The sequence below is a fragment of the Carassius auratus genome, chromosome 25 (genome assembly GCF_003368295.1).
Source record: "Carassius auratus strain Wakin chromosome 25, ASM336829v1, whole genome shotgun sequence".
Lineage (NCBI taxonomy): Eukaryota > Metazoa > Chordata > Actinopteri > Cypriniformes > Cyprinidae > Carassius > Carassius auratus.
This window is the reverse complement of record NC_039267.1, coordinates 19,437,195-19,450,133: the sequence shown is the minus strand read 5'-3', so window position 1 is coordinate 19,450,133 and position 12,939 is coordinate 19,437,195.

Here is a 12,939-nt window from a genome sequence, read left to right as displayed (position 1 = left end):
ACGAATCAAAACAAAAGTGCAAGAACATTTAATGAGCTTTGCTGTGGATGCTCTAGAAGTTCTTGAAGAAACTGTTGAGCAAAGTGTGAATGATGAGCAGTTTTTTGAAACTGACATATCAGATCAACTGAATTTCACATTGGATAGTGATGAAACAAATGAATCATTTCAAGATTCTGATGAAGAGGAAATGGAGCCTCAGCCTTACATGAAGACAAAATTGGCTGAATGGGCAGCTAGTCGGAATATCTCTCAGTCTGCTTTGTCAGAATTATTGCACATACTTATAAATGAAGGTCTTAACTTGCCTAAAGATCCAAGAACACTTATGTCCACTTTAAAAGACTGTGAAGTAAAAAAAATGGGGAGTGGAAGTTACTATAATTTTGGCATTTGTAATGCAATATGTGCAGAGCTTAAAAGTGCACAAGTTGAACTCACAGACACATTAACTCTAAGACTAAATGTTGATGGAATACCGCTTTTCCATAGTTCTAATGCACAGTTATGGCCCATCCTTGGTAAAATTGAGGAGCTACCTAGCTCGAAAGTGTTTATGATAAGTCTGTATGCTGGCCCATCTAAACCACCATCAGTTCATGAGTACATGAAAGATGTTGTTGAGGAATTTAAAAGACTAACAAAGGAAGGCTTGTACTTCAATGAGAAACATTACAGTGTTCCCTTGCCTGATGCATTTATATGTGATGCTCCTGCGCGAGCTTTTCTCAAATGTATAAAAGGTCACTCGGGTTAGAGCTCTTGTGAGCGTTGTGTGCATCCTGGTGTTCATTTAAATGGAAAAATAGTGTACCCAGACATGGAAGCAGCCTTGAGAACAGATGCCCAGTTTGATGAAATGTTAGATGAGGAACACCATCGTGATATGTCACCTCTTCGGGAGTTGGGAGTAGGTTTAGGGACATCTTTTGTCCTTGATTACATGCATTTAGTGTGCTTAGGAATTGTCCGTAAGCTTGTTTCACTGTGGGTTAAGGGACCCTTGACATGTAGGATTGCATCAAGTGTTCTTTCTGTTGTATCTGAGAACTTGAAACGACTTAGGCAAAATTTGCCTAGGAATTTCTCAAGAAAACCACGGTCCCTTTATGAATATAGTCAATGGAAAGCCACAGAGTTTAGGCAGTTTTTGTTATATACTGGCCCTGTTGTGTTGTTCAATGCATTTCCTAAACGTGTATATAAGAACTTTTTAGTCTTATCAGTTGCCATAAGAATTATTTTGTGTCCAGATTTGTGCAGTGTCTATTGTGATTATGCTGAAAAGTTACTGAAGTTTTTTGTCACAAATTTTGGCAAAATCTATGGATCTGAGTTTCTTGTATATAACACTCACAGCCTTACACATTTGGCACAAGATGCTCGCAAGTATGGTGCTCTTGACTCTGTATCATGCTTTCCATATGAAAACTATTTAGGACAATTGAAAAGGATGGTTAGGAGACCATCAAAATCCTGTTGAACAAATTGTGAGACGTGTGGATGAGAAACAAGCTTTTAAGAGGGACTCAAAAGGATGTTCAACAATGGAAGAAAATCTTAAACAGCCACATTTCTCTGGACCTACTCCACTAGGATTTTCCACATACAAACAGTTTAAGCAATGCCAATACAAAGGAATGACCATCTCCTGCTCTCCGGGAAACAACTGCTTTGAAATTAATAGCAGAGTTGCCCTTATTAGAAATCTTCTGGTTTCTCCCATGGCAGACATTTTTGCAGTATATGAGTTTTTTAATACAGGAGCATGTTTTTTTGACTACCCTGTCACTTCTTCAAGTTTGGGGATTACTGTCGTCTCAGCACTCACTGGTCAGCTTTTTGTTGTTCCAGTGGCACAACTTTCAAAAAAACTTGTTCTTCTCCCTATGACTGATGTGTATGTGGCTTTGCCTCAGCTGCATGATTACTGACTCTGTACTTTAATGGTTCAGGATGTCCCTTTATAGTGTAGTGGAGTTCATTGATGAGTACACAGACAATGGAAGGACTGTCATTGATGTCATCCCTACAAGCTGGATTACTGGTCCAGAAAGAGAAGAATGCTTTTGGCCAACTGGTAGGACTGTGGACATCAGCAAGGCTGTTAAAAAACGGTTAACTCCTGGAGCAGACTGGGAAAAGTACAGCACACGTGTCTTAGAAAATGCAGGTAACTTAAACCGTCTGGTTTTACATTTTTCAAATAATACTTTTTTTATTTGACTAATAATTTTTATTTTTTTTAATAATTTGAGCTAAACTTAGTAGGGCCGAGGAGACCTCAGATTTACAAACTGACATTGAAGTGCCAATGAAGCGCAAAAGATTGTAAGTTAAAACTCATTTTCTCCATAATGCTAGTTGGAGTTAGGAGCTATACCAAAACACATTATTTTGCTTAAATAGGGTCCTATGATTTAAGATATGTGGGAAACGTAGACAGAATTGCAGAATCCATTCATAAAAATTGAATTGATAAGGAATATTGCAGATTCAAGCATTTGACGGCCCTATAGTATTAGCCTAATATAAAATAACAAATAACTTACACAAAGTTTAAATAGGTTGGCCTATACAAAATAAAAAATCAACAAAGAATGAGGAACAAATAAATATGAAAAAGGGCTGAAATGATTCCTCGAGTAACTCAATTACAAAAAATGAACGAAGCAAATTCCTCTGCCTCGAAGCCTCTCTTAATTTATTGTAAATCTCACGTCAGGTTCTTTCGCAATGATTTTTTAATGTGACACAACGTATTTACGTCACCCTCAAAGCGAAAGGAGACACCAGGAGTCAGCAGTGTTTTGATTTGAGGGTGCCGGCAAACGTAAAGAGAATGTCGTGGCATGTGTCCATTGCAAGATAGAGCTGGCATACCACAACTAGGACCCTATGATTTCCGTGATGCAGAAAACGCGGAGGGAATCGCGGAATCCAGTCATAAAAACGGAATTTACAGTTTAAAGTGGAATGGCACGGAATTTTCCAAATTTTGAATGAATTAATCAAAAATAGGTAATTGCACTTCCATCAAATCATGATTTGAACTAATATCTGTAAATATTAAGCCGGAACAGTCTATTTACCATATTTTCCGGACTATAAGTCACACTTTTTTTCATAGTTAAAAATAAATTTGACTTATAGGCCAGTGCGACTTATATATGTTTTTTCCTCGTCATGACGTATTTTTGGACTGATGCGAATAATACTTAGGTGCAATTTATAGTCTGAAAAACACAGTAAATATAAATCGTGCACGTTCTGCGTGTCTGTGTTAATGAATGGAGCAGAAGTGTGTCTTCCTTTATCACACACACTGAAGTGCGTGACGCTCCGGTGATTTCAGCGTCTGCTGTCTCACTAAATAAGGATGTGAACACATGAACAATATCTCTGAAATAACTGCTCTGACAGTCACTTCATGAGCATTTGACCGTTTGATTTGAGTAAAACTAGCGTCACATCATATACACAGAACTGTAAAGGTACATTAACCCATCAAAATAAAAGTCCAGTTCAGTTTAAAGTCAAGTATTTGCCAGAAATGTATTACTATTGTTCAGCAGAATGAACATAGCCTGCTATAAAAAAATTAAAAAAAATCAAACATTATCTTTTTAAAGGTTTAATCACACAACAGTTCTTCCATGTTTTATTTTTAATAGTAAATCCCCTTTGTTTACCAAAAAGTTAAGTTTGCTTAATTTTCAATAGTTAAAGGATAAATTAAATGTTTTGTGTTTAATGTTTAATGTGTATCTCAGAAAATGCGTTATTTAAAAACCCAACTCAATGGCACTTAAATGCACTTAATTCATTTGTCAACTTTATTGTCATTGTTCACAGTACAAGTACAGACAGAGAAACAATGGGTACTAATTAAATGTTTATTTTTGATGTATGCATTGCATTCTATGCATTTAAAAAATAAAAATGTTTTCTAAAAAGGAAAACTTAGTTGTTCGTTTTAAGAGGCCCTTATTTTCTCTTGCATAATTAATATTGCACTTTAAGCAAAAACAAATTTTATCAGATTAATCGATGGAATTTTTGGTAGAATACTCGATTACTAAAATATTCGATAGCTACAGCCTTCCATGTCATTTGTGATTTTAATTGCAGAAGACAACAGGCTTTTCAAAATCCAAAATATTTTTTAAACTGGCACATTTACATTTAGTTTAAAAACTCTTCTGCAATCATCTTGTCTTTTTCACCTCACTCTTGTGAGTCAGCTCGACTCACTCTCTTCATGTGATAAATAAAACCTGATCTGTGATGTGCGACTTTTATTCATCCTCTTGGTAGTGGTAGTGAAGTGGCAGTACTTGTGGCATCCCTAGTCGCCGTTTTACTGTCTGGTTGGTCCAGTCTGAAATACTTCTAAACAGCGGACATACTGATAACCACTGATCTATAATATAGAAGCGGCTTCGCTGTCTGTTGGCAGTTTAGAACGCGAGGAGCGATCCAGTCATATATAGATCAGTGCTGCTACCGCGTTTTCATTTCTTCACTGCTCTAAATGCTGTTTTATAACAAAGTTCGGGAGGAACAGTCGCAGTTCATTAACCTGATTAACACAAGTGGAGATCAATCAGTAATCAACTCATGACAAGGTATAAATAACAGCAGAACCTATCTCTGTTCATTGACAGTTTCAGCATCCCGGTTCGCGCTGTCTGTCATCTTATCACAGACGAAATCTTCCTTCCAACAAGGAGATCCATACCGGTGATTTTTCAGATATGCTACTTTGCTGACCATGATCATTAAACACGGCCGTTGAGCACCATCAAACGTCATCGCGACAGCTGCTCTTCGTGCCAAGCCACACGTCGTGGCCAAAAGACCGTGCAAAGTTCAAGCTTGCTTCGCTTGACACCACAATTGATCCGATCAAAACCGGGCTCTCTTTGAGCGCTGGAATCGCAGCACCAGCAGGCATTCAACCAGCCCGCTCCTCAGTTCTTACCGCAGCAAGCCTCTTTCACTTCCCGCAGCGGCTCAGCCTTTCACCGCGGCTTTTTCCGGCCGAGGCGAAGTTTGAGGCCGCCTCCTGCGTCATAAATCAATACATTTTCAGATGAAGACGGTAAATACAGGTTTGCGGCCAGAAGTAGTGCGAGAGCCGCGTGGAGTTCCGATCACATATGTATGTGGAAATTCAGATCCAAATTGAGCCTCGGATGCGTTCAAATATTTAAACTTCTGGACCAGGCCGTGTGCAAACGCCCGACCGGATGTGATCTTTCGGTGCGAGGTCAGAATTACCTATATTTTGTTAACCTTGACATTATTCTTCAACATCATTTATGTAAAATGGTGGTTCATAATAATTATGGCAGAAATAATTATTAAACCATTATTTACGTGATAATGCGACAATCGTGTACAAATGTCGCGTGCTGTGGAAAGGAGGCTTAAAGTTTGTTAAATCAGGCCATGATGTAGTCATCATCCACACTGAAATGTCCAAAGATATCATCTGCCTTACCGTGCATGTTTAAACCTCACTGAGGTTTTACAGACAAGTTTCATGCAATTATTCTGGCAGGACCAATTTTCTTGGGGACATATTTCACCATCTACTGGCGTGATCATTATACCCTCGTTTTGCCGCAGGACAGCAGTGTGAGTAAATTCTGAGTTTTTCTAGGACCGTAATATGAAAGCATGCAAGTAAATATCGTTAGAACTGCTTGTAAGTGAATAGCACATAACTGCAATTAACGTTATTGCCATAATCATGTCTATGGTATGTTTTACAGACATAATGATTTTCATTGCATAATGATTCCCATAGTTTTCAGAAGCCTCTGTTTCCACAGTCTATACTACAACGTGAAACCAGTGTTCCAGATGTATCCATTAGTGCTAGTGATGTGTCGTTCGTAAACGAATCGTTCTTTTTGAACGAATCTTCTAGGTGAACGAATCTTTTAGGCGAACAAATCGTTCATGTTATCCACGGACTCATATTTCTCGTTCAGTAAAGTTCCTCCCTTCATAGCAGCGCGGCGCTTTAAGCAGCGCATGCGCAGCTCAGTGAACCGGGTAACAACCGTTTCATCCTGTCAAAGAATTACTCAACATCGAGCCGATAGCCTTCGAGTATGAGATGTGACAGAGTATGTGATTTGTTGAATGTAGTAACGAATACGCCCTTCAATGAACGAGTTTCATATGAGTCTGAACTAGATCTAGAGATCTTATCGTTCGTGAGTGAAATGACTGAACTGGCACACTTGTCATTCGTGAACGAACTGAATGAACGGATACATGTCGTTTGTGAATTAAATGAACTGGCACATAGCTTATCTTGTTCGCGAACAAAATGAATTAGAGTAAACTGGGTTAATCTGCTATTTTAACATGTCAATCTCGAAAATGCAAAGCGCAGTTATAGGTACAGTACTGTGCACATACGCTCGTTTTGATATTTAGCAACTCCACGTTTAATCCATAGACCGTAAAAGAAAGGTTAATCCCCGATTTATGGATGTGAGTATATAATATACAAACTGTCTGACCAAACAATTAAAATGCTAAATAGGCAAGAAACCCTGTGCTTTGTTCATCTGAACAACTCAATTAGACTTCATATATTGAACGCGATTATACACACATTTTAATAAAGCCAGATCAGTTTTTGTAACAAGTGAATGCGTTCGTTGACGTAAGACATAACACATAATACATTCTTTTTCCACCTGCTGGCATATTCTGTGTAAAACGAAGAAATTATCTCCGAACTAATCATTTTGTTGAATGAACCAAAAATGAACGAATCTCTAGAAAGAATCATAATTTCCACCACTAATTAGTGCTGCAACGACGCGTCGACATCATCGCTTACGTCGAGAGAAAAAAAAAAAAAAAAAAAAAAAAAAAAAAAAAAAAAAAAAAAAAAAAAATACGTCGACGCGCGTGCAATGCGTGGACGCGTCACACTGTTTACATCTCGCATAATGGCATACAGTGAATGAAGAAGTTGCATTCTATCACAAACCGAGACCACTGTTATTAAAAGTATGAGAATACTTTAAACAGAGGACAAATAAAACGTCTCTTTGTTCCCTTTGCAAAACCGATATGGTGTACCACGGCAGCACAACTGCGATGAGCGAGCGCTCTCGGGTGTCTCCATGCAATTTAACTGGTTACCCCGTGATCTGGTGACCAACTTCCTGGTTCAGGTCTGATATTCTTGCGCTGCGGCATTCTGAAAAGTTGAGATGTTTTCAACTCTATGCGGAGCGGACGCGCCTGAGAAGGAAGAGAGAAAGGAAAAAAAAAAAAAAAAAAAAAAAAAAAAAAAAAAAAGGACGTGATGGGCGAACGGCCCCTTAAAAGACAGCGCGCCACGAGACAACAGTCACAAACCACCGAGCTACCCAGAATCAGCTCCAGATCTCTGGAAACCATGCTAAACCTTGCAGAACCATAACTACATTCTATGGTCAAGATGCTAAAGAACATTTCAAGACGTCTCAGACAACGGTAAATTTATGGCTACCGTGGTTTAATTATAAATGCTGTCATAAACTCATTTACAATAGTAAAATAATTTTTTGCCTCTTATTTTATACTGTAAAAAAAAAAAAAAAAAAAAAAAAAAAAAAAAAAAAAAAAAAAAAAAAAATCCTCCACATTGGTTGAAAATGAACAAAGGTTGAAAATGTTACTAACCTGCCTACTCTTCCCACAGCCAAGGAGGGGGAACTCAGGGCCCAGTGGTTAGAGAGTGGACTCCTAACCCTAGGGTTGTGGGTTCGAGTCACGGCCCGGCCATGCCATGACTGAGGTATCCTTGAGCAGGGCACCGAACCCCCAGCTGCACCCTGGGCACCGCAGCATAAATGGTTGCCCACTGCTCCGGGTGTGCGTTCACGGTGTGTGCGCGTTCACTGCCGTGTGTGCACTTGGATGGGTTAAATGCAGAGCTGCTTCCACAGGAGCCTTTTCCATATCTCCCCATTGCCGCAGCAGTGCCTGCTCCCGCAGGAGCCTTTTCCGTATCTCCTCACTGCCGCAGCAGTGTCTGCTCCCGCAGAAGCCCCTTTCGTATCTCCTCACTGCCGCAGCAGTGTCTGCTCCCGCAGGAGCCCCTTTCGTATCTCCTCACTGCCGCAGCAGTGTCTGCTCCCGCAGGAGCCCCTTTTGTATCTCCTCACTGCCGCAGCAGTGTCTGCTCCCGCAGGAGCCTTTTCTGTACCTCCCCCAGATACACAAAAAAAAAAAAAAAAAAAAAAAAAAAAAATTTAGTTTAAAAGTCTCTCAGCAGACGCAGTAAATATTTATCCGTTTCCACTGTCCGTCCAGCGAGCACCAGTCTCTCAGCGGACGCAGTAAATATAATTTGTTTCCACTGTCCGTCCAGCGAGCACCAGTCTCTCAGCGGACGCAGTAAATATAATTTGTTTCCACTGTCCGTCCAGCGAGCACCAGTCTCTCAGCGGACGCAGTAAATATTTATTTGTTTCCACTGCCCGTCCAGCGAGCACCAGTCTCTCAGCGGACGCAGTAAATATTTATTTGTTTCCACTGCCCGTCCAGCGAGCATGAGTCTCTCAGCGGACGCAGTAAATATTTATTTGTTTCCACTGCCCGTCCAGCGAGCACCAGTCTCTCAGCGGACGCAGTAAATATTTATTTGTTTCCACTGCCCGTCCAGCGAGCACCAGTCTCTCAGCGGACGCAGTAAATATTTATTCGTTTCCACTGTCCGTCCAGCGAGCACCAGTCTCTCAGCGGACGCAGTAAATATTTATTCGTTTCCACTGCCCGTCCAGCGAGCACGAGTCTCTCAGCGGACGCAGTAAATATTTATTCGTTTCCACTGTCCGTCCAGCGAGCACCAGTCTCTCAGCGGACGCAGTAAATATTTATTCGTTTCCACTGCCCGTCCAGCGAGCACGAGTCTCTCAGCGGACGCAGTAAATATTTATTCGTTTCCACTGCCCGTCCAGCGAGCACGAGTCTCTCAGCGGACGCAGTAAATATTTATCCGTTTCCACCGTCCGTCCAGCGAGCACGAGTCTCTCAATGGACGCAGTAAATATAATTTGTTTCCACTGTCCGTCCAGCGAGCACCAGTCTCTCAGCGGACGCAGTAAATATTTATCCGTTTCCACTGCCCGTCCAGCGAGCACCAGTCTCTCAGCGGACGCAGTAAGTCCATCCAGCGAGCACTAGTCTCTCAGCGGACGCAGTAAATATTTATCCGTTCCACTGTCCGTCCAGCGAGCACTAGTCTCTCAGCGGACGCAGTAAATATTTATTTGTTTCCACTGTCCGTCCAGCGAGCATGAGTCTCTCAGCGGACGCAGTAAATATTTATTCGTTTCCACTGTCCGTCCAGCGAGCACCAGTCTCTCAGCGGACGCAGTAAATATTTATTCGTTTCCACTGCCCGTCCAGCGAGCATGAGTCTCTCAGCGGACGCAGTAAATATTTATTCGTTTCCACTGCCCGTCCAGCGAGCATGAGTCTCTCAGCGGACGCAGTAAATATTTATTTGTTTCCACTGTCCGTCCAGCGAGCATGAGTCTCTCAGCGGACGCAGTAAATATTTATTCGTTTCCACTGTCCGTCCAGCGAGCACTAGTCTCTCAGCGGACGCAGTAAATATTTATCCGTTCCACTGTCCGTCCAGCGAGCACTAGTATATTTATCCGTTTCCACTGTCCGTCCAGCGAGCACTAGTCTCTCAGCGGACGCAGTAAATATTTATTTGTTTCCACTGTCCGTCCAGCGAGCATGAGTCTCTCAGCGGACGCAGTAAATATTTATTCATTCCACTGTCCGTCCAGCGAGCCTCAGTCTCCCAGCGGACGCAGTAAATATTTATTCGTTTCCACTGCCCGTCCAGCGAGCATGAGTCTCTCAGCGGACGCAGTAAATATTTATTTGTTTCCACTGTCCGTCCAGCGAGCACCAGTCTCTCAGCGGACGCAGTAAATATTTATTCATTCCACTGTCCGTCCAGCGAGCCTCAGTCTCCCAGCGGACCCAGTAAATATCTATTTTTCACTATTATTTTTCTTTCCTCTGTCTGTCCAGCGAGCCTCAGCCTCCCAGCGGACACAGAAAATACCTATTTGTCTTCTCTATCAGTCCGCGAGCACTAGTCTCACAGCGGACTCAATAACATCTATTTTTCCACTGTTTGTCCAGCGAGCACTAGTCTCGCAGTGGATGCAGAAATATCCATTGATTTCCCTGTCCGTCCAGCGAGCGCTAGTCTCTCAGCGGATGCAGTATGCATCCATCTCTTCCTGTTCTTCGTCCAGCAAGCCCAGTCTTCCAGCGGACGCAGGGACATAATTCGTCTCCCATATGTGTCCAGCGAGCCTCAGTCTCCCAGCGGATGCAGTAATATCTATTGGTTTCCTCTGTCTGTCCAACGAGCACTAGTGTCCCAGCGGACGCGGTAAATACCTATTCATTCCTCTACCCGTCCAGCGAGCCTCAGTCTCCCAGTGGACGCAGTATGCATCCATCTCTTTCTGTTCTTCATCCAGCGAGCCAGTCTTCCAGCGGATACATTACGCATCTAGTCAATATATCATTACACCTCGCAGGCAGACGGTGGAGCCTGTCTTCCCGACATCGTAACCGCTTCTTCCTCAACTATTAACCAACAGGACCTGCCTGCTCCTCTACTTCTGCCAGAGGCAATGCAAGATCTCCTGGTCAAACGACCATACTTCTAAAAACGTCAGCCCGCCAAATCTCTGCGTTTTGGGGGGTTCGTAGTCTGGCGGCTGTCCTTTTGCTCTCTTGTTTTTGGGGGGAGTACTCTGGGTTCGGGCCACATCCCGAGCTCGGAGCCCTCCACCCGGACAGCACGCCAAATACGCATAAACTTACGGTATTAATATACGTAGATGTGAACTCGTGAAATGCTGTTTTATAACAAAGTTCGGGAGGAACAGTCGCAGTTCATTAACCTGATTAACACAAGTGGAGATCAATCAGTAATCAACTCATGACAAGGTATAAATAACAGCAGAACCTATCTCTGTTCATTGACAGTTTCAGCATCCCTCCTCCACCCCATTTCTCCTCACTTATAGATCCATCTACTCTTACCACAACCGGGGGGAGTACTCTGGGTTCGGGCCACATCCCGAGCTCGGAGCCCTCCACCCGGACAGCACGCCAAATACGCATAAACTTACGGTATTAATATACGTAGATGTGAACTCGTGAAACAGGGGTTGCTTGAGGCAACACAGCACAACTTCATGTGTTTGCAATGCATTCTGAGCAGCGAAGAAGAACTGTGCAGCGGTAAGGCAAAACTAGCGGTCATAACTAGATCTTGTTTAAGAAAATGGTATCGGATCGGTATATGGGTTCATGTACTAGCAGATGCCAGAATTTGTTGCGGTATCGGTGATATTTCCGATACTAGTATCGGAATCAGAACAACTCGACTCAACTGTTTAACTCTAGGGGAGTTATAAAATTAGCCTATTTTCAAAATAGTGGCATTCCTTTAAGGACATTTATTGATAAGGCTTTAACTGATTTTTCTTTTTCAAATATCTTTTTAGGCCAAATATAAAATGTTTTCCTTTCACAAGCGAAGAGTCAGACAGCACTGAGGATGAACTACCACACACACCTCCCCATCAACTAAAAATTACAACCCAAAAGGTCACCACCAAGACAATGGATGGCCAGACTGAAACTGGACCTTCCACTCAGAGAGTCGCCACTACAGGACCAACGATTCAGAGATTTGCTACTTCTGATTCTGCTATGTTCATCAAACTCTTAACACTATTAGAAGAAGTGAAGGAGACCCAGAGGGTGCATAGCAATATGTTAAATGCTTTGCTCAAGCATCATGATGAGTCTTTGCCAGAGGTTCCTGAATGAATTGTTTTCCCTATAACAACAACTGAAGACTTGGAAGCAATGAATGAAAAGTTGCATGACCCAAGATTAATGTCCATTGTTGTAAGTTCACATTGCTTGCTGATCTTATTTTTGTGTGGTCATCCAGTCCTTGGGTATTGTGCTTGTGTGCTCAAGACATAATTTCATTTCAAAGCATGCATGCACAAAGCTGCCATTCAGACAGTGTGTGTCTATTAAAATTAGTTACTTTTAGTGGCTCATCGCAAGTAAGTTTTCTGATACACAGAATATGCAAGCCGTTTGCCAGATTAGAATGATAAGAGCAAGTCTGTGAACACTTGAGAGATGCAACCATAGATTTTGCTAACCTATCACAATACAAGATAATGAATCCTTTAATCAAAAAACATTAAAAAGTTACTATAGTTTAAAAAGCTGTAATCTTGAGTTACAGTAAACAATTTTGTTTGGTAATTAAAATGTTTTTTGTGGCATCTCATTTATTGACAAAACCACACATTGATTATTTGAAGATGGCAGATGCGTTGACGTGTCTTGAGCAGTCAAATGTGGCATCTACCTACATATCTAAGAGTGTCAGTGTATCATATCCATGTGTGAGTTCTTAAAGAGCCAGGAGCCTAAATAAACCTGCTACTGTTAGTGCCATTAATGTTAATCAAACAACATAAGAGAGTATTGCTGTCAAAGGGACAGACTTCAGTATCAGTTGTTATTGAAATTTTAAAAATATTACTATACCAGCAATATCCTGCAAACATATTGTGCACTTTTGAGCAGATTAAAGCATGTATGATAGGGCTGCATGATATTGGGAAAAAAAATGACTGTGATATTTCATTTTTCTGCGATATATATTGCAATATGAAATTTTATAAAAAAAAATTCTTACAAACAGGGTGAGCACACTTACATTCTCATTTTAAATGATTTAAACATCGACACCATCGTGTCAAATGCTTAATATGTGCGAGGGAGAGAGAGGAAGACCCCGCTCGTGTTGTATGAAGACGGTGAGCTTGCGGCTGGGCCCCC